Here is a 23,436-nt window from a genome sequence, read left to right on the forward strand (position 1 = left end):
AGGACACGTTATTTGGACGGTCGACGTATTAAGGTATAAAATATTCATGCATTTCATTTCCTCACCGCTTACTGGATGTGGAGACCCTCCACTGCACCTCCAGGTCGGAAGAAGCTGCCCCATCATCCTGTGCAGCTGCTGCCGCGCAGCCATGAAAACAGGTAGGAAGAAAAATGAAACTGATTTATTTTTAGAAAAGCTTTAATATTCAGTTTACTGATGTTCCGCATTACTGTGAATCACATCTCACATTCTTTTTACCCAAGCTTTTAATGCTTGTGCTTGTTTGTTATGCATTTTTATCTTTAATGTGTCATCTCTGCTCTTTGAATAATAGCTTGCACCTCGAGGACAAACTGGTACTAGCTGACCTTTAAGCCCTGGTACATGACACGTGTACCCTTGAAAATGTGATCGCACTCAGCCCCGCGTGCCTTTCCTCTGTGGTCTACCATTGATCATTCACTTTCTCCAGCCACATTTTGCCATCTGGCTCAGGCTTTCAGACCAGTCACCTGCTGTTTACAAGTGCATCTTTGCACTGTGAAGGTGGCGATGATGCCATCAGCTCGATGATTCAAACAGAATCTGCTAAAGATGCTGTTTAATAATCAATTTCTTTGTGATCTGTTTAAAAAATACCACATGTATCTGCCAATGAGGCAGCTTTGCTACCTTGTGACACTGATGAGCTTTTATTCTCCTTTAAAGTGGCATGCCATTAATTATGCCACAGTCTGATCAATTAACAGTGAAGATGCAGCGAATTGAGACCGGTTACAAACATGATTGATTTTAATGTCCTTGGCTAGTTTTCCTCCCTCCTCCTTTTTAGTCATATTCACTAACATCATGGCATCTATTTGCTCTGCAGCATCAAGTTTATACAGTCAGTAGTCGGTTTGAGAGGGACTCCACAGCGAAAGGAGCCAGTGGAGATGGTTTGAGCGACAGACCAAGACGTATGTCAGGCACGTCGAACTGGGATGAGGCTTCAGCACAGACTCAGGCCACGTCCACACTTATACGTTTTCGTTTGAAACGCATCTTTTTCTCTCCGCTTTGGCTCAAGGAAAACGCAGCTTTTTGAAAATGCTCTCCAAAGCGGATATATTTGAAAACGCCATTTTCAGTGTGGACAGCGAACCCGGAGCCTTTTCGAAAATGATGACACATTTTAGTCATGTGACCAGACTAGCTTTTCTTCAAATTCTTTAATTCTCACTCGCTTTTGTAAATTTGTACTTTTGTGTTACTCGCAGCAACAACTCCACCTCATTGTTAGTCCATTTAAAAAACTCGGTGCTTTTCCTCGACATTTGCCGCGACGTTTCAAAGAGCCGGAAAGGAAATAAACGGCAGAAAGAAATGAGGCAGGTCGAATCGTCTTGCGTTTCACGCATGCGCTGGACTGGCACGTAAGCGTTTTCGGCCGTTTCAATGTCAACGCACAACTCTGTGAAAACGACTGAAAACGATAGTGTGGACGCGGAGCGTTTTCAGTCGAAAACGCCGTTTTCAAATTTATCCGGGCTAGTGTGGACGTAGTCTGAGGGCTCGAAGCTAGAAGAGGTGGCCGGGATGACCCTAGGCTTGTCTTTTCTGCTCAGACTGCTGCCTGTGATACGTATGGATGGATGCATGGAGTCAGTGGTGTATGAAAACTATATTTTTCTTTTTGTTGCATCTGAACAGCCTCCAGACACGTGAAGGTGTATAACTGTGTACACACACGTCATCTTACTGCCCTCCTGAGTCTTGTGCTCGTCCATAAAGTGACTCCATAAATGGATTCTCAGGCCTTCCACTCTTTGAATAAATCGCCTCACACTTCATAAACTTTCCCAGAGTGAGGCCAGGGTAGGTGTTGGAGAGCTGAGGATGGACAGAAATGAGGAGACCGAGTTCAACAGATGAGAAAGAAGAGTGTCCGAACAGACATTTATGTGGTGGTTAATATTGTAGTTATACTACAACATAAAAGAGACATTTAAAAATCATTTGGAAATGATTACAGGGTTTTGATTGAATTAGAAGGTCCTGCCAACTGGTCCAGAAACCAGCAGCTCATCTTCTTACTGGTTTTAGCAGATGGCATCACAGCACCTCGGTTCTGGCTTCCCTCCGCTGCTTTCCTGTAGGTTTTAAAATTGATTTTTCAGAGTCACTTTTAAAGCACGCTTGGGTCTTGTGCCAAGGAGCACGTCATATTAATTTGGAGACCATTCAAAGTATTTCATAGACGAAAGTCTAAAGGTGCTGCTGGAACAACTTCCTTTGAGCCACTTCCTAAAACATGTTTTTACAGACTGTCCTCTTTTATATTTATATTCTGATCATCATCTTTGTCATCACTTGCTGTTATTTGTTTATCAGTACTTATTGTTTATTGTTTTGTATTTCACACAGTTTTCAAATTTTAGGTCTGTCTGAACTTTGTTTGTGTCTAAACCACAACCAGTGCATCCAACACATCGATGTGGTAACCATAAAGTTCCTTCCACCATGAAGTTTTTCCACAGCGTGTCTTTTATCCTGTCTTCCTTCTCTCGCCCATGGTAGATGGCTCCGCCCCTCCCTGAGCCTGGTTCTGCTGGAGGTTTCTTCCTGTTAAAAGGGAGTTTTTCCTTCCCACGGTCACTCATAGGGGGTCATATGATTGTTGGGTTTTTCTCTGTATGTATTATTGAAGGGTCTACCTCACAATATAAAGCTCCTTGAGGCGACTGTTGTTGTGATTTGGCGCTGTATAAATAAAATTGAATTGAATAAGTACCTGTTTTTCGTGGGGTACACTTTTGACACCTCGCCCATATAGGCTTTCTTTTTTAGCTAAAAGTGACTTTAAATGAAAACAGCTCACTTTGGAGCCTCAAGGAATCGCAGCTTTTGGAATTTTCCTTCATTCCTTTTCTGCTTGTGTGTTTTCTCTGAGCCAATAATGAGACTTTGACTTCATTAAATTTCTTCCTTTCAGCCTCAGTTCACTGTGCACATGTGACGCATTCACATGAAAATTGTTTTCCTGACTTCGGTTGGACGCTTGTTGGTTTTTGAATTTATTTGTGTCGCTAAAGTTGAATAATAGATTGCTCAATCACGAATTAAACTAAGCACAGAAGTCATGGAATTATACCCTCCGCTAAACTGCCAACACTAATTGGATGAAAAGTCAGTGGGCTGTGAAAAGGACTTTGTTTGTACTGAGGTTTCCGTATGTGAGCCGAGTGTTAATATGGTCTGCAGAGAATAAATTATTAGTTAAATATAGTCGCTAAAATGACTGATAACTTGATGGCACTGGATTCTTTGGAATCTCAGTTGGATTTTCGTAGTACTGTGTGAGGTTAACGAAGGATCTTCAAACAAACAGCAGCAAGAAAAGCCTGACTGTCGAGTGCCGGACACAATGCCGAATACACCGCCCGCCTGCATAAGCTCTAAATCGTGGGCGGGGTTGGTGATCAGTAGAGAGGATATTGGCTTTTTTTGAACATATCAGCTGATCAATATCACCTGTCACATGCTTCCTCTCATCATGTGCTGATGTCTTTGGTAATGACTAGTTCAAGGGCAATGGGAGTGCTTTAATGGGGTCCTCCCTACCTCCTCCATTTGATTTCCCGTGTCTATGAGAGAGACATGAAAGAAGGACGGGGCGGATCATTAAAGAGAGCTATTTCCTTTTTGGTAATAAGACAGAGCCAAGGTCAAGTTAAAAAAAAAGAAAATCCTGTTTCCATTTCACTCGTTTGCCTTTTCTTCATTTTCAGGAACATTGTTGAGACTGTTTGTATGCACACTGAGAAGTCTGTAAGTAATCAAGGTAAAATCAATACAAGCTTAATGTCCCTCGAAGAAAGTCTAATATCAACATGCTCGTCCGCTTCCTCACAGCCTCCGCCTCAGTTTTTAAAGAATCGCTCTGCAGAAAGTGAATCTACCAATCGCTGAACATGCATGAATGATATGACACGTTTCTTCTATCTGCAAAAGACTGACAAGGGCAGTGATGACATGAAAGGTGAGGCTAAACAAACAGTCCTGGTTTGGTGCTCATATCAGACAGGATGGTGAAAGATAACCGCTTTGCCTCTTTGTCAAAGACAGATCTGCTCTTCAAACTTTAAACTTTCTGCAGTGATGCTGGTCCCAGACAACTGTGGCTCCCTCTTTCACCAGTCATCCTAAATCCCCTTCTTGTCACACATTAGTTTCCTTTCTGTCCATTCCTCTCAGCTTGGCTTTGTCCCTTTAATCAATCCAAGTTTCCCAAAGTTACCCAAATGCCCAAGTGTCCTTACAGGCAGCCTAAATTACCTTGTCAGTCCAGTGCCCCTTGTGGAAAGCTTAGGTTTCCTTTCTATCATTCTAAAAAGTCCTGCTCCAAATCCCCCGACCTCCCAAAGATCTGTTCTAATCAATCAAATATCCCACTGATCAACCTAAATCGCCCCCAAAGCCCCATAATCAGTGCTAATCATTGTTGGTCTGAATGCTCAAGCTCATTTCAAATCAGTCTAAGTAACCGTGTGACCAGCCTGGCTGCAACTAAAATCAATGCAGATGCACATGAGGTAAGCACTGTTAATGGATCCAGATGTGTTTGCAGTTTAGCCAGCTGCCGCTTTAATCAATAGAAAAAAACCCTTGTGATGAGCCCAGCCACCACTCTTCATGCATTCATCGTGTTAGTCCTAAAAGTTCGAAGTCTAAGATTTAAGTGGGTAAATAATCTAAAAGAATCATTTTCTACTTAGTCCACACACTCATGTGGTCAAACAAAGTGCTCATGTGCTTAAACCTGCAATCTGTAGTCAGTCCAGTTTGTTTAAATGCAGACTCCAGGGGGCCTATCCCAGGACAAGAGGACAGGTCGGCGGTTTGTAGCAGGGCCAATGCAGAGAGACAGGCAAGCCATCACACTCTGTGGGCAATATAGAATCACCAATGGTTAACCAAAACAAATAAGTGCATGTCTTTGGACTGTGGGAGGAAACAGTAGTAGTAAAATCCACAAGCAATCTATAAGTCCATTTAAATCCCCTCCTGATAAAGTCAAGACCGTATTTCCCTCTCGCTCTTACAGAATCACCACTCACACACTACAGTCAAACTGACAGATCCCAGATGTGTCTGCATGTATCTGTGTGACTTTGTGGCAGTGTGACTGTTTGTGTTTGCTGAAAAAGCTCATTCAAGCTCAGCAAATCTTCCCTTGATAAACAAAGCGGAACGTGAACCAACAACAGTCATTTCAGCAGATATCCATCAGCCGCTTTGTGTCAACATCATAAAGTACCCGCAACATCTCAAAACCATCTCCAAGGCCAGAAAATGTAGTTAAAGTACTTATGTCATAAAGCATATTCTCAGCTTCCTCTGCCTCCAGACAAAGTCATCCATCAGCAGGGCTTGATCCATGAATTGTTTTCTACTTCCGAGTTAATGAGGCCGCAGTCTGGCAACAAGGAATCGACTCATCCTGATGCTCGCCGATGGATTTCACCATCACACACATTACAGATGGTTGACTCCTGATCATTTTTGTTATTGATTTTTTTTCTTTTTTACAAGGCCAAATGCGGTGCAGCCAAGACACAGGAAAAATGACCGCATAAATCCGTTGTGATTCATGCAGGACGAAGTATTTGGTCTGCTTCAAACAGCCAGCGAGGTTCCTTCAGACAGTTTCAGGCAAAGCTGCTTCAAAAAGTAGATTCAGACTAAAAACGACACGGCAGGTTTATAATTGATATTTCTGATTACTTTACTTTACTACTACATTACTTTAATATTTCCCTTCACCACAAAAGCAACATCATTTCCTAATTTTCCCTGGAAATCAGCAAAATTTGCAACCATAGGCTAAAAGACATAGGTACAGTCATGTCACCCAATCGTTTGTGGCCATCTTGGATTTTTAAAGCTCGACATGAAAAGTGAGGGGGGAGTATCCAATACAGCCACACCTTAAATCAGGGGTCCCCAATCCCAGTCCACGAGGGCCGGTGTCCCTGCAGGTTTTAGATCTCACCCTGGGTCAACACACCTGCATCACATGATTAGCTCATTTCCAGGCCTCTGGAGAACTTCAAGACATGTTGAGAAGGTCATTTATCCATTTAAATCAGCTGTGATGGATCAAGGACACGTCTAAAACCTGCAGGGACACCGGCCCTCGTGGACTGGGATTGGGGACCCCTGCCTTAAATCATACCCTTCTTTATCATTTATTTCATTCTAAATGGGACCAAAATGTTTTCTTCCTGTTAAAAGGGAGTTTTTCCTTTCCACTGTCGCCAAAGCACTTGCTCATATGGGCTCATCCAACATGTTCTTACCCCCAAAGTGTAACATATGTGCTATGTGACAAATTGTCAGTATGTTACGCTTTTGGCCACCCAACACTTTCCTATTTTATGCGTTCGGAAACAGGAGGAAACATGAGAACCGTTTGGACTGAATCTACACACGTACATTTATTTTACGTTCTCATTATGAATCGCATTGGAAAGCACAAATCTAACACAATTAAGGTTGTGGTTAAGGTTAGGATTAAGGTTAGGGCTCGAATACACGGCTGGAATGCGTGTTACCGCCGGGAGCGTCATTCTATTGGATTCCATCCACAATCGGGCGTATCATAGGGACGTGGAAGGTTACCTTTTGCATTTCCATGGGACACCTCGGGACGTGACAAATCGTTGGTGTGTTACGTGTCGGGAATGAGAATGCTCTGGGTCATCTGATTGTTGTGGTTTTATTTATAATATTGCATTTGTTGCATAAAATAAAACAGTATAAAAGAACAAGCACGGCTTTTTTGTGTCGTTTATCTCTGGACTACTGTGTGATCTTGTTTCTAAGAAGAAAACAGTTTCCCCTGCTTACATTTGCATAAAACATTTAAATGGTTTCTCCTTTATGCTTGCTGTAAAATTCACCCCAAACGGCCAACCTTCTTCTCCAAGGGCAAACATTAATCTTCTTCCTCACACAGAAAAGAAAAGCATACATTTATGCTGTACATCACATGCTTCACATTACTGTGTGCAACAAAAGAAACAATAAAATACAAAAAAGCAACAACAGCAAAAAGAAAACACACATAAAAAGACGCCCACACATCAAACCAGAGATGAATAGTTTGCACGAGAGAGGTAAGGAGTTGTAGGTTTATGGCCACTCTTCTCTGAAGTGGAAATTTCCCCAGAGGAAATCAGCGAGAAAGTAGAAACCATTTATGTGTTCAGTCCTACCTATTGCAAAGAAATTATCCCGTACAAACCCCCACATCTCTGAGAGCTCAGGTACCCTGACCTTCACCACACACTACCTGTAAAGCCTTTCAATTTGCAGCCCATTTTGTGCTGGATATAAAAGTGGAGCGAGCTCAAGCATCGGAGAATGATATGAGCCACGATGTTCTGGGGAAAAACAAACTGTCACAGGCAAAAGAGAGCCCACACCCTCAAAACCCAATCCCACCCTGCACTTCACTGGTAAGAGGGCATCCATGAGTGTAAAGCATAAAACAGTAAATAAATCTAGCTCCTTTTATTTAAAGTGAAACACAGAGCAAATTGTTTCCTCATTTACTTGTAGAAAGTTTGCACACAGCCAGGCTCTTACTGCGACTGCACAGATTACCTGCTGATCTGTTATGCTTTACAATAATAATCTGAGAAAACAACACATTATTTCCAAACATAGAGATTTTTTCACTTTGTGTTGTTTGGCTGTGGAGCCCCCGAGGCGTAAATTGTTCTCTGGATGTTGTTTAATTAGAGCGTCGCATTTAATCGGCGTCGAAACTGGAAACAAATTAAAACATTTTAAATAAATTTGTGTTTGTAAACAGAGTTTGTAGATATGTCCGTGCAGGAGCTTGCAAAGTTTGTTTTAGTGGTACAAAGTAGCTATTTGGAGGAAAACTTTTACATTATTTATATTAAAATGTTATATTACATCGCTGGTTTGCCTCTTGCAGTACAGTGCAATTGCCTCCCCATGCCACCACACCATCATAGGCTGTATATAAAAGATGGCAGTAAGAACTCTGAAATGTTCTGTTAGTGGGATTTTTATTTTAATTTTTTAAGCCAGACGTGGAGGATGTCCCCCTAAATTATCAGCTAATGCTAGTTAGCCCGTCAGAGAATGATATTAGAAGTTACAGACAAAAATGAGAAGACAGACTTGTTTCATTCGTCCAGATCACCGAACAGCTAACCAGATTTTTTTGACAGATAATTGTGAGAAACTTCTCCAAATATCACCAACAGCTGACAGCCAGCTGCACCCACCTGCCCGTCAAATCCACCTTTTAAAATGTGTTGGTTTCAGCAGGAAAACAGAGCTTTTATTTTGTAAGCAAACAGTTTCCATTTCTGGTTTGAGTTCCTCTGCTCATTGGTTATTTGGTGATGGTGTTTACAGGCAAGCTGACATCTTCCATACAAACCAATCAGCTGCTGTCATGATAATGAAAGGAAGGTTTTTGGTGCAGCATCCAGTTAAACTGATTTCACTCACCAACCAGCTGGTGGCCTTACTGGCTGATATCTTTAACTGCAAGTGGTTCACAAGCCAACCTTTAAAGCCGGTTGGAGCGGGCACACTCTGTTTTGCAACTATTTTTAAATCCTGGTAGGTCTGCAACCACATAAACTAGCGCAATAATTTTTTTTGCATATGAAACCGGAGGAGTTGTACTTACATCTTATGCCATCAGCTTGTCCTCGGTCACAGTTTCCTTCCATGTACAGCTTTGCAAAAACTGCATAAAAAGCACTTGCAGCAACAAAAACATAATATTCCAGAAACACGCTTTGCCGATCCCATCAGCTGTTTGTAACACTTCCTACTTTGGAATAGACGTCAGCGCGAACTTTTGCATGTCCGCCATTACCTGCCCGAAACCGGAAGTGACGTCATTTTAGCGGAAATGTAGGGTTTTTTTTACCATCAGGGCCTCATGAGCCTATACTGGTGTTTTTAAAAGTTATCTTTGACTCTATGCATTTCTGAATAGTTTCTGGGATGCTTAGGACTCATATTGCACTGCTGGAAATAGTTTCTTTTGATGCATATGCTGTTGGGTTTTTTTTGCAAATTTGCATTATAATATTTATTTTCATTTTTCCTGCAGTATATAAAAATTGGTGTATTTCAAAAATAAAACTATGAAGACACTCAAAATAAATTTCCTGTGGTGGGAAACTATTTTGTGCAACTTTTTTGTATTTACAGTTTTGAGGGATAAGCCTCTTAACTCATTCACTGCCAGCCATTGGCAGTGAATGAGTTAAACCCATTGACTCATTCACTGCAATTGACGGGTACAGACGTCAATGGCAGTGAATGAGTTACATTTCTCTAGCTAGAAATATATGTTAAAAAAAACAAAAACGACTTTTTTGTAATTTATTGCACTTTTTTGCAATTTATGTAATTACTATGCACTTAATGCATACATATTATTATAATTTAGGCTGTAATGGTTGTACTGATGTATAGCAACTTGGCACTACAGCATGTAAAAATACAATATAAGCTCTGGCGGACTTGGTTCTATGGTAGGTCTTAAAGGGTTAAGGTACCCATTAAATGCAGCCATGTAGCATCTGTTCTTCCTGGGGTCAGTGATCTTTACACTTTCACATATACACATAGGAACTATACACACATGCACATAACACAACAGCTCCTTACAACACAAATTCTGCCCTAGATCAGGGTAAACAAAAATCGTTATTATCCTGACGTGCACGTGTTCTGTTAAATATACTTCCCCATCAGTCGGATGGAACTTCTGCACAAGTACCGCAGCACTTAGTGTTGTGTCGACAACTTAAAGTTCAGTAATGGGTTCGGTTAACACTGAGTCCCAGCGATGATCCGATAGAGGAAGACACTGCAGCCAGTGTTTCTGTTTACCTCTCAGAGTGGTCAGCAGACAGATAAGGGAAGCAGACAGCTCAATGAGCAAAACAATAAGCACTCAAACAGCAATTTCCCTCAGCAGAATGAGGAGGGAGAGACTGAAAGAGCGAGGGTCTTTTTATCAGCAAACAGAGGAGCTGGGTGTTTAATCTCCATCTTGTGGGGCTGACACTTAAATAGATCTCTGGTGTCGGTGTGTGCATTTGTTTGTTTGTGTGTGTGTGCGTCCTCTGACAAAAGCAGCCGAGTGTGTCCTGACACTTTGCCCTCTGCTGCACCTTCGGTCCCACAGGTCTTTCTTTCTACACAAATTCCTTCCCTCCTCGCTCGCCCTCTTGACTCTTTCCCCACTAACTCGGATTTTATTCATTATTAATTTTTTGCAGAGGAAGTAGAAACATTTGAAAGTCACTGCAGACGAGGTCAGAGGTTTTCTTTATATCGCGTCACAGCTCCGCAGAGCACAAAACTCTGAGGATTTTTACTTTTTAGAGAACGCAAAGATAATTCTCCTGAGTACTGCTCGCTCCCTGCAACCCAGGAGTTATCTGCAGTTACCAAGCAGGCTAACAAGGAGGGGTCACATTAAAATAGCAATAGAATGACTAATTTTAACAGTTTCTGCATGGGTACTCTGAGGAAAGGCATATACTCAGCTTTCTAACAGTATATTAGAGGATCTGAGTTAAGAGCAAATGTACCGTGCAGCTTTGATCTACTCAAGAGATGATTTGCAAACTCAAACATCCATATCTGAGTGTTCTTGGTATAAATTAGTTGTTTTCTTACTCAGTGCCGATAGTTTTCCTTCATTTATTTTTCAGGGACAATGAACATTAATCAACAGTAAACTGCAAATGTTCTAATTCCCCCCCGCTTGGCCAGATGTTGAAACATTAAAACAACAATAAAGCTGGGGCGTTTTTATTAGTACACAAGAAAGCAAACCAAAACAGGAGTGCAAGCATGAACGAGTACAACGTGTGCAACTGATGCAGGACATTATCAAGCAGACAATTAGCGCCGCAGACAACAACGAACGCCGTTACATCACCAACAATCCAGAAGGCACAGACACCAACAAACAGAGGCAACAAACAATAGCAGGAAGGTGAGCAAGCAGAGCGAAGGTTTGACGGTGTGAACGCTTCCTTTTAAATGCAAACGAACACCAATCTGCCACAACAGTCAAATAACCGGATTAAGATCATGTAGGCCGTCCTCATGTTCAAAAACACATCATATGAACACACAGTCACACGGTGTTGTTGCCACGGTTACAGCCTCTGTGCTGTGTTGCGTTAATGAAGAGGCGAGCCCACCGTTGCTCACTTTGCCAGCTGATCAGAGTTTATTCTCACAAGAACTGTTTTAAACTTCACATTATTTTAGTGCAGCATCTTGTAATTGTGTTGAATCTTTGAACGCGTTAAAATAGAATAAAAACAACAACAGAGAAAAAAGAGACAAACAAACAAAGCGAAAGGAAAACAAAGCAATAATAATTATAAATTACTTACATGTTCAAACAGGAGACTGAGCTTATTTAATCCCTTTTATTTAGTAACTAATAGTCTACACCAGGGGTGGGCAATCTCAGTCCACGAGGGCCGGTGTCCCTGCAGGGTTTAGATGTGTCCTTGAACCAACACAGCTGATTTAAATGGCTAAATTAGCTCCTCAACATGTCTTGAAGTTCTCCAGAGGCCTGTAATGAACTAATCATGTGATTCAGGTGTGTTGACCCAAGGTGAGATCTAAAACCTGCAGGACACCGGCCCTCGTGGACTGAGATTGCCCACCCCTGGTCTACACCCTTGTCTTCTTGTTTATGGCCTGCCCATCAGAAATTCTTCAGTACATTTACATGTTACATGTATTATTTTTATTTATTTATTTTCAGGTTTCAAATAATGAGGTCACTGTCTGTACAGGTAATCTCTGCATCACTCTCATACAGTTTTTTCTACTATTGGCTCTTCAGTACGTTGCAGAGAGGGGATATCCCTAATATGGTCATCCTAAGTACTCAGCTCTGGCTGTGAAGCCCCACCCACCTCCCGTTCAAGCCTTCTGTGAGCGGCAGCCAATCTGATGCAAGTATGTTTAATGGGAGGCCTTAAATGGCTCATTTCACACACAGTGAGATAAATAAAGATCATTTAGAGCTATGAATCACGAAGGCGACCCAGCCGGGGGTGATCAGGCCCCGACTTGTGCACCAGTAGCTACCCACGGATCAGCCCTCTTGATCCACAGCCACCGTGTGGCTTTCTCTGCCGCTTCACTCACAGCCTGGATGGCCCTCTTCTTGGCTGCCCAGCCGGCCGAGGACTTTGCAGAGTGATCATCCTGCAAAGCCCCTACAGCCCACTTCTATGGGCTCATAGAAAGTCTTTCAGCCCCTTCCCCTGCACTCCTGTTTCTATTCTAAGAATAGAAACAGAATAAAGTAAAAGGGTTTGCCATTAACATTAAACAACAGCTATTTATCAAGATATTCAAATAACAGGTAGATTAATCCTTTTCTTAAATAATATAAAGTACAACAAAATTCATGAGGTCATCCTGAGATTTAATGCCTTATTTAAATTCCAACACATTCCATAATTGCTTTTTTTCTTTCTTTTTTTTTTAAACTTCATCAGTTTCTAAACTGAGTGTAATGAAACAGCGTAAAAGTGGCGCTTCAGCCTGGTAAACAGGGAGCTGGAGGGATGTGAGGCGCTGGAGTGTCACACAGGTACGGACAGATGGCCCTCTGTGTGCTGATGAATGTTTCAGCACATTAAATCTGGTCATTTACTCTAATGACTTGACTTCTTGTTCCTCGGCGCTCCCTCTTTGACTCTTTGATGAAGCCGCGGATTCTTCTGTTCGCTTGCAGATGCTTTGTTTGCTTCATTCATCAGTGTCCAAGATCCAGGAAACTTTTTCTGACTGGCTGCCAGCATCGCGCCATCTGTCTCCACCTGTCCAATAACTGGAGGTGCGGCATGAGAAATGGACTTCAGGCGCCTAAGCTCATCTGCAAGAGAACCAGATGAAGGCGCAAGGTGCAGGCTAATAGCTGCAAATTATAATAGAGCAACAGCTACAAATATGTGTTGAATTATGCAGCGATGCACTGGGCTAATCTGTCATTAATATGCCATCCTGACCTTTGCTGGTGTTTGTGACTTTCACTGTGAATAAATGATAAATGATACCAGAAAAAGAAAGACTGTTTCGTGATAAGTATTTCTTTGAACAGCTGTTGTAAGCCACAGAAGTTTGTGCCCCGCTGAGCATCTGCCTTTGCAAATTGATTACCCAGGGGAAGCCCAGACCTGCCCTCCCTCCTCCACAAACTAACCACAGCTGCTGCTTTGATTAAAAGCTGGATGGAAGTCCCTGAATGCAACTTCCCGCTCATAAAAGTCAGACTGCAAAGTGGGATCGGTATTATCTGAAGAGGACGGAGACAAGGTGCCTCTGTGGTAGAAGAATGCTGAAGCTTCCTGTTTGGGTTTTGGAGCAGAGGGTCATGTGATCAGGTATCAGCTAATGTTAGCGACATCCACAGACTGTTGTGCAGAAACACAAACACCTACACAGACTCATAGATATGTTTTTAACAATTAACTACAGAGCGGATGACTGAGCTGTCATATAGAAACACTAAAAAGTGTTTCAAATGGCCATAAACGCGGTCTGGAGGTCGAGTACGGACACTTTGGAGACCACTTGAAGACATTTGGCAAGTTAAATATAAAAGTTGTGAAAATATTCACCCTGTATGGTTTTTAAGTTTTTGTACCAGGTTATAAAAATGTTTATTTCTGCCGTAAACTTCACTCACTTTGGAAGTTTAAAGTGGCCATTAGACGTGCAGTTAGTGTCCTGTCACCTCGCCACACATCCATCTACACAGATGGAAGACCGCCGCACAAAACAGTGCAGACATCCTCTCTACATCAGGACATATAGCTGGTTATCAGTTCTCCAACTTAACCAGCGTTTCCCGTGGTTAACTTAGCAAACTGGGTTCACATTAGAGGGACGGCCCAGCAGCCTCTGACCAATCAGATTTATGGATATCTGTGAGGTGTACAGGAAGCGCTGGTTTTCTGCACCTTAGATAAGATAAAAATGTTCCATGAGAAAAATATGAAGAGGTTGAAAAAAAAGAATACAGTCTTAGAGCAGCTGCTGCAGAAAATTAAAGACTAGACTAGAAAATATGGTGAAGCAAATCTTCCCTTTGGCTTCATTGTACGGTGTCTCGTGTTTGTCCTCTGGTACAGTGTCCGGCACCCGTCTAATGATTCCTGCCGTGACTTGTTACCTCATCAATTCACTGCCCATGAAGCAGATCTTTTTCTGCTGAAAAGCAATCACTGGAGAAGATGAAGCTTGTTGGTCAATGAAGACGGAAAGTTCCACAGGAAATTGGCCTCTTGTTCATCCAGCCGTCACCAAATTACATCTTCATGGACCAATGAGGAGGAGGTCTGCTTCCAATATCTAATTACCCCAGTCGTGTTTAACAGGAAGGAGAACTGACCTTTGACTCTTTTTATAACATTTCAGGTCATCGATCTTATCGACTCCACGGCGTCAGTCACCCTCCTGAGCAGCGCTGGGGTCATCTGGTTAACTTGATGGTAAAAATAGCAAAAGAGGCGCTTCTAAAGGAGAAAACGCCTCTTACATGCAACCAACTTCCCCAATATTCAGCCAACCAAATTTAAACCAAAGAGCCTTAGTCTAATCAGGGGTTAGAAAATCCTCCCAAGCAAATCAAACGACTAATATGTAATTCTAATCTACACTGACCTTGTGTTGATTAAAATAAGAAAATAATTTCAGTCTAGTTGTGATTTTGTGCAGAGGGAAAAACTCTGATTAAGTGCACAGACTTAATAAGTTACATCTATTTCAAAGACTACATGCCACGAGTGTAATCACGATGATGAATACATATTCATATGTCTTTATTATGCGTTGTGTGTGCATCACAGTGCAGAGTCGTCACAGTGCTACGCAGGGACAGGGACTGAAATGTAACACAATCAATCGAATAACTGTGTTTGCATGCATGCAGTCAGAACGGTGAGGTCTGAGGTTAAGGAGATTTAAAAGGACAGTAATGATTACTTCATAAGGTCAGAGACAAGAGACGATCATCTGCAAGACCGAATATACGAGGTTCACCTCAAGCGCTTGATTTGGAGCAGGACATGATGCACCTGAGTGCGTGTACACTGCAGATTTGGGATCATTAATGATGACTTTGTCTGCAAAAAAACAACATTTAAAAATAGGGTTAACACGATTAACAGAAAACGCTCGTGTAGATTTCAACGAGGTGGAATTAAAACCTAGAAATAAAGTGGATCTACATCTAATGAATACAGAAATGTGGGATACTTCAAAATAAAAGCATGAATAACAGTCATAAATAGAACCAAAGTGAAGGTTGTGGAGGAGTCGTGCACGATCTGCAGGATCAGCTTTATTCTGGGAACAGGGACGGCTGAGAGAGCTGATCTCACTGTCAGGGTCACACTCATGAAGTAACCAACATGTTCCTTTGATATGAAACTGTGTTTGGTCTCTGCCTGCTCGGTTTGACATGTGAAGTTTATGTTAAAATCTTTTCCCCACACCAACCATCACTCCCACCTTTGAAGCGTCATTCTCTTTGCATGTGCTTTTCTCTGTTTGCATTTTTACTTGTTGCATTTTAAACATTTGAAGCTTTTTCCCATATATGCTTGTGCTTTTCCCTTGTACAGTATGTGTTTTGTCCTTAGGGACCACATTATATCGCTGACTCTGGGAAGCCTTTTGCTTATCTGCTGGTGAAAGCTGTGTTTTGTGCTTGTGTACCACTCCGCTGTATTCTGTGCCGCTCTGATTCATCTATTTTCTGTTGCTTATCTGGAGCCTGCGCTCGCGGCAGAAGGGTAAGTAAGGTAGTCCCTCTTCGGGGAATCCCGAACAGTTACCGAGCCGAATGAGATGTATAATCTCTCCAGCATATTGTAGGTCTGCCTCAAAGTTTCTGTCCAGTTAAGCGCGTGCAGAAAACCTCCAAAGGTGCCCCAAACAACCTTGACCGGCTCCTCTTATTGCAAAGACTCGTGGGCTTGTCTCCAAACTCCTATCTGTAAGTGTGATACTCTGATTAGTGGCACATTTTGTGACTAACAGCAGAAAGTAGTTTACGACGTACCGCATTACAACAATACTGAGCAGATAATGGCTGAAGTCACCTCAAGTGCATTTAAAGAAAGTTTGCTGTACAATCTTTCACCTGTGAACATGTGTCTGATAGAAAATGAGTGCACCTGCTCTCACTACCAAGACTTTTGCTGAAACCAAAACTGTAGTTCCTCTAATGACCACATGGGGGTGACTTCAGAGGTGGATCAATCCTGGCAGACTCGCATGTTAAGGCAGAAATCAACATGTTCGCAGCCTGTTTTTGTGTAGCTCACATAATTTTTTAAGGTTTCGAGATGTAAGCTGATGATTTCTGCACGTGAGCGGTAATCTGAGTAGTGTCACCGTGCTGCTGCTTGAAGTCTAGTGTTTTATTTGCATGCATCATGTGACCTCCTGTGCAGACTTCTTTTCTTTTCACCTGGCCGGCTTGTGTGTTTCAGAGGCGGAGCTTCCTCCAGCGTTCCTGCTCCTACTGGAAACAATCGCTTACCTGCTACTTAAAGTTCCCCCGCCGTGCACTGGTGGTGCTTCTTGTTGTTTTCCTTGTGTTTGTGTATTTGCTCGTGGATCCTGTTCTTCTCGTGTGCAGATGCCTCCCTCATGTCTGAAACCTGCGGAGAAAAATGAAAACAAAACTCTGCATTTTTGCCTGCTAATTCAGTCAGAACTGCAGTAAATGTGTTAAACTTTTATTCTGGTGGTTGCAGTTGAGTCCAGATGTGGTTCAAGTCATTAGGGTTTGCTAATAATTAGCAGGTATTCATGCAGCACACCAAGCTGGCCCTCCACTGTCTCTGTGGTGGAAGCAGCTAAAGCTTAATAAAAATGAAAATAATGCAGATCCACTAATAACTAATGTGATGTCAGAGTGGCTACGTCTGTCTCTTATAGTAACAGATTTTGGGCAGATCTGTTCAATCTGTGCATCAGAAAGTTGAACAATGTTATTTTATTGCAATTAAGAACTAATAATGTGAAAGATTTCATGCACTTACATGAAAGTAGCACAAAGGGATCGTTTGTGCAGCAAGTCATAAATCAAGTGACGTTATTCTTCTCCACACGCAGACGGCCTGCTGTGACTAAAAATGATGCCAGCGTGTCATAAATTATGACATCCAGTGAGACGAGAGCGCTGGGTTTTGATGGCTGCGTAGGAGGGCGGCTACATTTCACTCCTTACAAAACACAGACAGATAAATAACATCATATTGATCCAGTGTAATTCCTGGAATGTCAAAGACGCTGAGCAAAGGAGATGGAAGTATGGGAGGATGAGGAGAGGAGGAGAGGAAGGAGGGAGACGGGAGGCAAGCAAGCAGAAGTAAAGAGTAATTTTGGATGAGTGGAAAAAATAAACTAATGGCCAATAAAAATGAGACGCCCGCTCCTCTGCTCTCCCGGAAAAACTTTTTTGTGCTGCTTTATGTGATGCAATAAAAAGGACAGCTGAGAGCAGCGAGCAGGAATGGCCGTTTTATCAGCTGGAAATGAGTCTGTCTCTCTTAGCCCCAAAGACTCATATTAGTTTTATTCTTGTCACGGTGAACTTCCCTGAAGCTTCCTGCCACATTTTCCCGTGTGCTCGTTTAGCCGGTTTGCTCAGATTTACACACTCATTCTGCTTCCTCAGAGCTCCAGGACTCTCTTGCACAACCTGCAAGGTTATTTCATGTAGTGCGTGGAGACGAACAGTCAGAGAGGCGCTAATAGACGCTGATAGAGTCACTCCTTGTGCATGCAAACTGGAATTTACATATATAATAAAATGAATGGAAGGCTGTAATGAGCCATGCACAGTGTTGGGAAGGTTACTTTTAAAATGTATTCCATTACAGAATACATGCCCCAAAATGTATTCTGTAACGTATTCCGTTACGTTACTCAATGACAGTAACGTATTCTGAATACTTTGGATTACTTAATATATTATCATGCTTTTTACAACAACGTGAATGTACTATTGCTGTGTGATTTATTACTATTACTGAAGGTCCGCGACTCTGAACTGTAGTAAAGGGACCTCTGACTAATACGGCGGGGTCCCTGTCGGCTCGTAGCTGAAAAATAGCTTTACTTTGTTGTGTGGGTCAACTTTGCTAGCAGAGACAGAGAGAGGCGTTGAAAGGCTCCAACGGAACTTATTGTTTTCGGAGGAAAACACGAACACGGTGTACAGTCGAGTCTTAATAGCTTACTTACAACTGAGCTCGTCAGGCACTCTTCTTGGCTGCAGTGGTTATTATTATATTTACATGCTTCCAGCTCCCGTTTTTCCTCGATGACAACTCGTACCTTTCCACTCCCCTTTTTCTCCCTCCTCGCGCTCACAGACCCATAACGTGTATGGGAGTCCATTCTCCCAGCAGCACGGACTACACTGCCCATGATGCTACATTCTTGTAGCATTCTGCCTGTTAGCTTAGCACAACAACAACAACAACGAAAAGGCGCTCTCTCACCCAGGAAACACAGTCGCAGAGAGAGAGAGAGCGTCGCCCTGTAACCATGGCAACCGTAACGCTGCCGCCTGGAACAACAGAACGTAGCTGTCAAACAAAACCCAAACAGTCCTGACCCGCGACAATATGAAACAGGAAAGTACCGCAGTGTAATCCATTTATTTCAACAAACTGTATTCTGAATACCACCTTTTTAAACGGTAACTGTAACGGAATACAGTTACTCATATTTTGTATTCTAAATACGTAACGGCGGTACATGTATTCCGTTACTCCCCAACATTGGCCATGCATTCACATGCAAAAATAAAATAAGATTATCTACAACTTCCAGTAAAAGCAAAATTCATTCATTAAAATTAAGACCGACCTTCAGGAAGCAGGACATGCCAACATCTACATCAGGAAGCTTCATGTGCTGCTATAGCTAAAAGAAAACAGTATCCCCAGTCTCAGTTAGGACACATCTGTGGCTGTTTTAGCTCAACATAGATTTGGAAGTATGAGTTCAGAATCAGGCACTCATCACAGACCGGTCAGCAACCGGCACAAGGCAAAAATGTGTAAAACAAGGCAACTAAAAATGAAATAAATGTAAACTAAACTGGGTCACAAACATAACACAAGGAACTAAGAGACACAGGGTTGACACAGGGGCCAGAGACAGAAAGGAAACAGACTGGGTAGACAAGGAGGAAACTCAGGGAGGCGAACATGGGAACAACTAAGGGACATGGAGGGAACAAAGACATGACTAGGGAACATATAAGTAAACTCAAACCTAAATCATTTTAATAAAGCAAAGAATCATGAATCCCAAACGTAAACTCAAAAAGCTGGGTCACAGACCCACAACCACGACACACACAGTGTCACAGAAGACACTAATTTGTCTGCAGACACACATGAACGAGGCCTTCAGAGTAAAAGCACACCTTACAGCTGCAACCAACACATTTCAGAAGGCACAGCTTTTACTTTGAAGGGGAAAGGTCTCTGTTTCCGCACATTTCCCAGCTACGGCAAAATCACAGCTGTTTTTGGTGCAGCTCTGTGTACTTGTGACCAGTTTCACCAAGCGACACCAAGCATCCTCGCAGCCGGTGTAGGAATACACTTGGTTTTGTTTTACAACCAATAGTTGCCAGATGTTTGCAAACCCGTCTGTGGACCTGTGTGATCGTGACCTCTCAGTCCCACTTTAAGGCGCTTACAGCCTTCGCTGCTTCGTCTTCTTATCTAAAATTGAATTCAAATGTAAACATGAAAACATATCTCAAACTCTCAAACGCTTGTTTGTGTCAAAGCTCAGCACTGAAGCTTGGATGCTGCTTCCGCAAATGATTCCATGATGGAGGACCTGGAGGAAGAATTATTATTTACCTGCAGGTCCGACTGCATATGCATGAACGAAGGATTTGTGCAAGCGGAAACCCTGACGCTGGGATCATCGCAGATGCTCTTCAGCCTCATTTCCAATCCAAGAGGCAATGATGAAAAACACTAACAGTGATAACTGCTTCTACTACAACATTAGAAAATCCATAAGCCTACTAATGTGGATCACACAGGCTGCATTTACATTTATTCAAGGTTGCTCTCTCCATAATCAGAGCTGTAAACACTCGTAGTGCTAAACAGCGTTCAGCTGGCATGAGCACAGTGAGTGGACAGACTCACAATCTACTGCAAGGGCACAGGGTTAACAAACAGATCCTTCATTACAGCCAAAACAATCTTCTTCTCCTACACAATTAGCGCCAAAGCTCCCAGCGGAGGCTCGACAGCGCTGTGCTGCCGTCTGTCTGCTCCCCGCTCCGTCCAGGATGATGAACACTCGTGCACAGTAGTTTCTTCCCTGTGTTTCTGCTGCTGTGTAGCCTCAAAACACCAGGCAGACGCGCTTCCAGAGCCAGCAGCTAACAAACCGAGCTGCTCCCGAGGGCCCGGGGATGCAAACCGTCTCCAAACACGAGGACAGAAACAATAGATTCAGTTTGTCAGAACTTCTCAAAGCACTGGATACCACTTCATCACAGAAAACTTTTCTGTATCAGTCCTATTCTTACATATATATACTGTTTTTAACACACGTTTATGTAGTAATTTATAAACAATAATCTTTATCGTCACTTTAGGTATCTACAGATTTTTTTGTCTTTTCTCATAGATAAATATTTTTTTATGAAAAGAGCAAAACATACAAACAGCTAGACTCCACTGAGAAGAAAAATAATGGAGCAAACCTGCAGATGAAGGGAAGAGATGGTGACAGGACCTTCCTGAAGTCTAGAAGCAGGTTGCAGACTTTGCTTGTAATCACACCGTGAAGGAACAATGATGGAGGGGCTGAAAGGCAGTGTGGCAGAGCACGAAGCATTTACAGAGCAGGAGCTCAGGGCTCATCGGACTGGAGAAGGTGAAGAAAAGGAATGGAGATCATCCTTACTGAAGTTAAGTAGCTTTATTATAACACAAACCTGGAAAGCCCACATTTGGTTAAGGACACTTCTGCTGCTCGGTGTTCAGACTGGGAGGTGAGGGTGAAGGAAGCTGCTGGCTTCCTCGTATCCATCTTCGCTTTTAGCCACACCAATATTGTTTAAACAAAGGAGCAATTTGCACATTATCCTCATGACAACCGAACAGCTCTCGATTCATCGTCGTGTTCAATTTGCACGACTACTTTGAGCCAAGTGGAGACGCCTCTCGACAGCCCGGTCCTCTGGGCAGAGTTTCCTGCATGTGTGATGCTCACATGCCTGCGAGAGAACGGATGAGGAACACAAACAAGACGAGCATTAATGTGCTCATCCATAACGTGCTGGGCAAATATCCCATAATTACTGCACAGACCGGGGTCCAGTCATACATTAGCATTGATCATTACAGCATGAAGCTACCTGGTTGAAGCAGCTGATGATACCAATCACAGCCTTAATGAATCCCACTTAGCACCAGTGGATGTTTGTCCCACAGTGATCGCTCTCCCAGTAAATTAGAGGCTCACATCTGTCACATTCCTGCAGATCAGCAGTTTAACCACCGGGAGCTGTCACGGTTCGATGAGAGGCACCGTGTGTTTCACAGGTTTTCCTTCACTCGGTTTAAACTGAAAGGAAATAATTTGTTTGTCTTTTGTTCTTTTTCCAAATGACTTTGGTCAGTTAGCGGAGCGATGAGCCATTCCAAGCAGCCCTAATGACCGTCCTCCTCCGGCTATTAGCAGAACAATACAGTGGATTTAGAGCTTGTGTTGGGCGAGCAGATGTGGAATAAAATTTCAGGCGTTATTATTATTATTATTGTTATATGTTTGTAACAACCTGTGCTTTTGGCTCCAAAGGAGAATCACTTCCCAAAGAGTCCGGTGTTTAGAGGCTGCTACAACGACCGCTATGGCTCATTTACTTCATGATAACTGCTTAGAGCAGAATTTGTTTTTATCCATTCACGTTGAATGTCACGTGTGTGCTAACACAGCTGCTAACTGTTTGCTAGGCTTCACCTCTGTGCTGTCGTTGCCTTTTATTACAATTATTATTTTTAAAAATGGTGACAGCTAAAGCAGTAAAATCAAGGCTTCAAATCAAACAGGATTTCACCAATTATTTTTTCTTATACAGTCTGTGGTGCCTCTGATACTTCACCTGCACTGTGTGGATTATTTAAAGTGTAGACTTGAAAAGTTGACTGCCCCCTAGTGTCTAAATGTGCATTACAACAAAGAAAAGAGAGAGTAAATGGCTGTTACAGAGACATCTGTGGTTCACGGTAACACTTTGAATCATTCATATTATTTAGTAGCTTTACTAAAAACAACAACATTTCTCCGTGTGGAGCAAAATTTAAATATCACGCGATCAGTTATTATCTTCACTCCGTGTCACAAATTAAAAAGGACGAGGATCCAAACTCTGAAAGTGTTAACCCAGGTTAAAAACTACAGTGCAAACATGTGAACGAGCCAAAAATCCAAAAACAAGTAAAAGGCTTAATTACCACGACAGCTACAAACAACTGGCATGCAACAAAAACCAACGATAAAACCAGTGATTTCAAAATAAAACTGAAATTTTTTTTTATTTTGAAATCATTTGAGTCTCTTTGTGCAACTTTAAAACTTCGGTAAAGCAGACACTATGATATAAAAACTCAGTTCATCCATCAGGTGTCCTTTATTATTTACTATTGTTGCGCTAACATGTTTGAATCAGAATCAGAATACTTTATTGATCCCTAAGGGAAATTATTTTGGTTACAGTGCTCCAGTATAAACAGTAACAAAGACAGACAATACACTAAGTAAGAAATAGACACAATATGTACATTACTTATATACATATAAGTCACTTATTGATAAATAGCTGAATAAGAGGAGAGCGTGTGCAAAAAGGGTGTAGCTATTGCAGTATACAGTGTGCTAAGTGGATGAGGCAGGAATGATGTCCTGTGACGTTCAGTGGTGCTTTTTGGTAATCTCAGTCTCTCACTGAACGTGCTCCTGTGTCGTGGAGTGGGTGGGAGGCATTATCCAACATTGTCTTTATTTTGGACAACAGCCGCTTCTCCGACACCACCTTAAGGGAGTCCAGCTCCATCCCCACAACATTACTGGCCTTACAGATCAGTTTATGGAGTCTGTTGGCATCAGCGACCCTCAGCCTGCTCCCCCAGCATTCAACGGCATAGAGGATCGCACTGGCCACAACAGACCCGAAGAAAATCCTGAACATTGTCCAAGGAGTCTAACAGTTTTTGCTGCTGGCCTCACTTTGCAGCCTGCGATCAAATCCTGATTCATTATAGTGAA

The 23,436-nt window shown here is 42.4% G+C and overlaps 1 protein-coding gene across 6 annotated transcripts in view; it reads right to left on the minus strand.

The window, feature by feature from the left end:
• LOC143418413 (uncharacterized) overlaps positions 1-18,516 on the minus strand; it is a 145,254-nt gene extending 126,738 nt beyond the window's left edge. The window contains exons 1-6 of one of the 6 annotated variants that reach the window (XR_013098425.1): positions 18,364-18,516; positions 17,157-17,339; positions 16,652-16,772; positions 2,080-2,135; positions 1,733-1,875; positions 66-138 (exon numbers count right to left, since the gene is read on the minus strand). The gene's annotated coding sequence lies outside the window, so the exon portion shown is untranslated. Of the gene's footprint in view, positions 1-65; positions 139-1,732; positions 1,876-2,015; positions 2,136-11,468; positions 11,569-16,651; positions 16,773-17,156; positions 17,340-18,363 lie in introns of those variants that run through there. The other 5 variants (XR_013098423.1, XR_013098426.1, XR_013098424.1 and 2 more) reach the window with 5 other exon arrangements.
• Between the last annotated feature and the right edge of the window lie 4,920 nt (positions 18,517-23,436).

This window comes from Maylandia zebra, linkage group LG4 (assembly GCF_041146795.1).
Source record: "Maylandia zebra isolate NMK-2024a linkage group LG4, Mzebra_GT3a, whole genome shotgun sequence".
Classification (NCBI taxonomy): domain Eukaryota; kingdom Metazoa; phylum Chordata; class Actinopteri; order Cichliformes; family Cichlidae; genus Maylandia; species Maylandia zebra.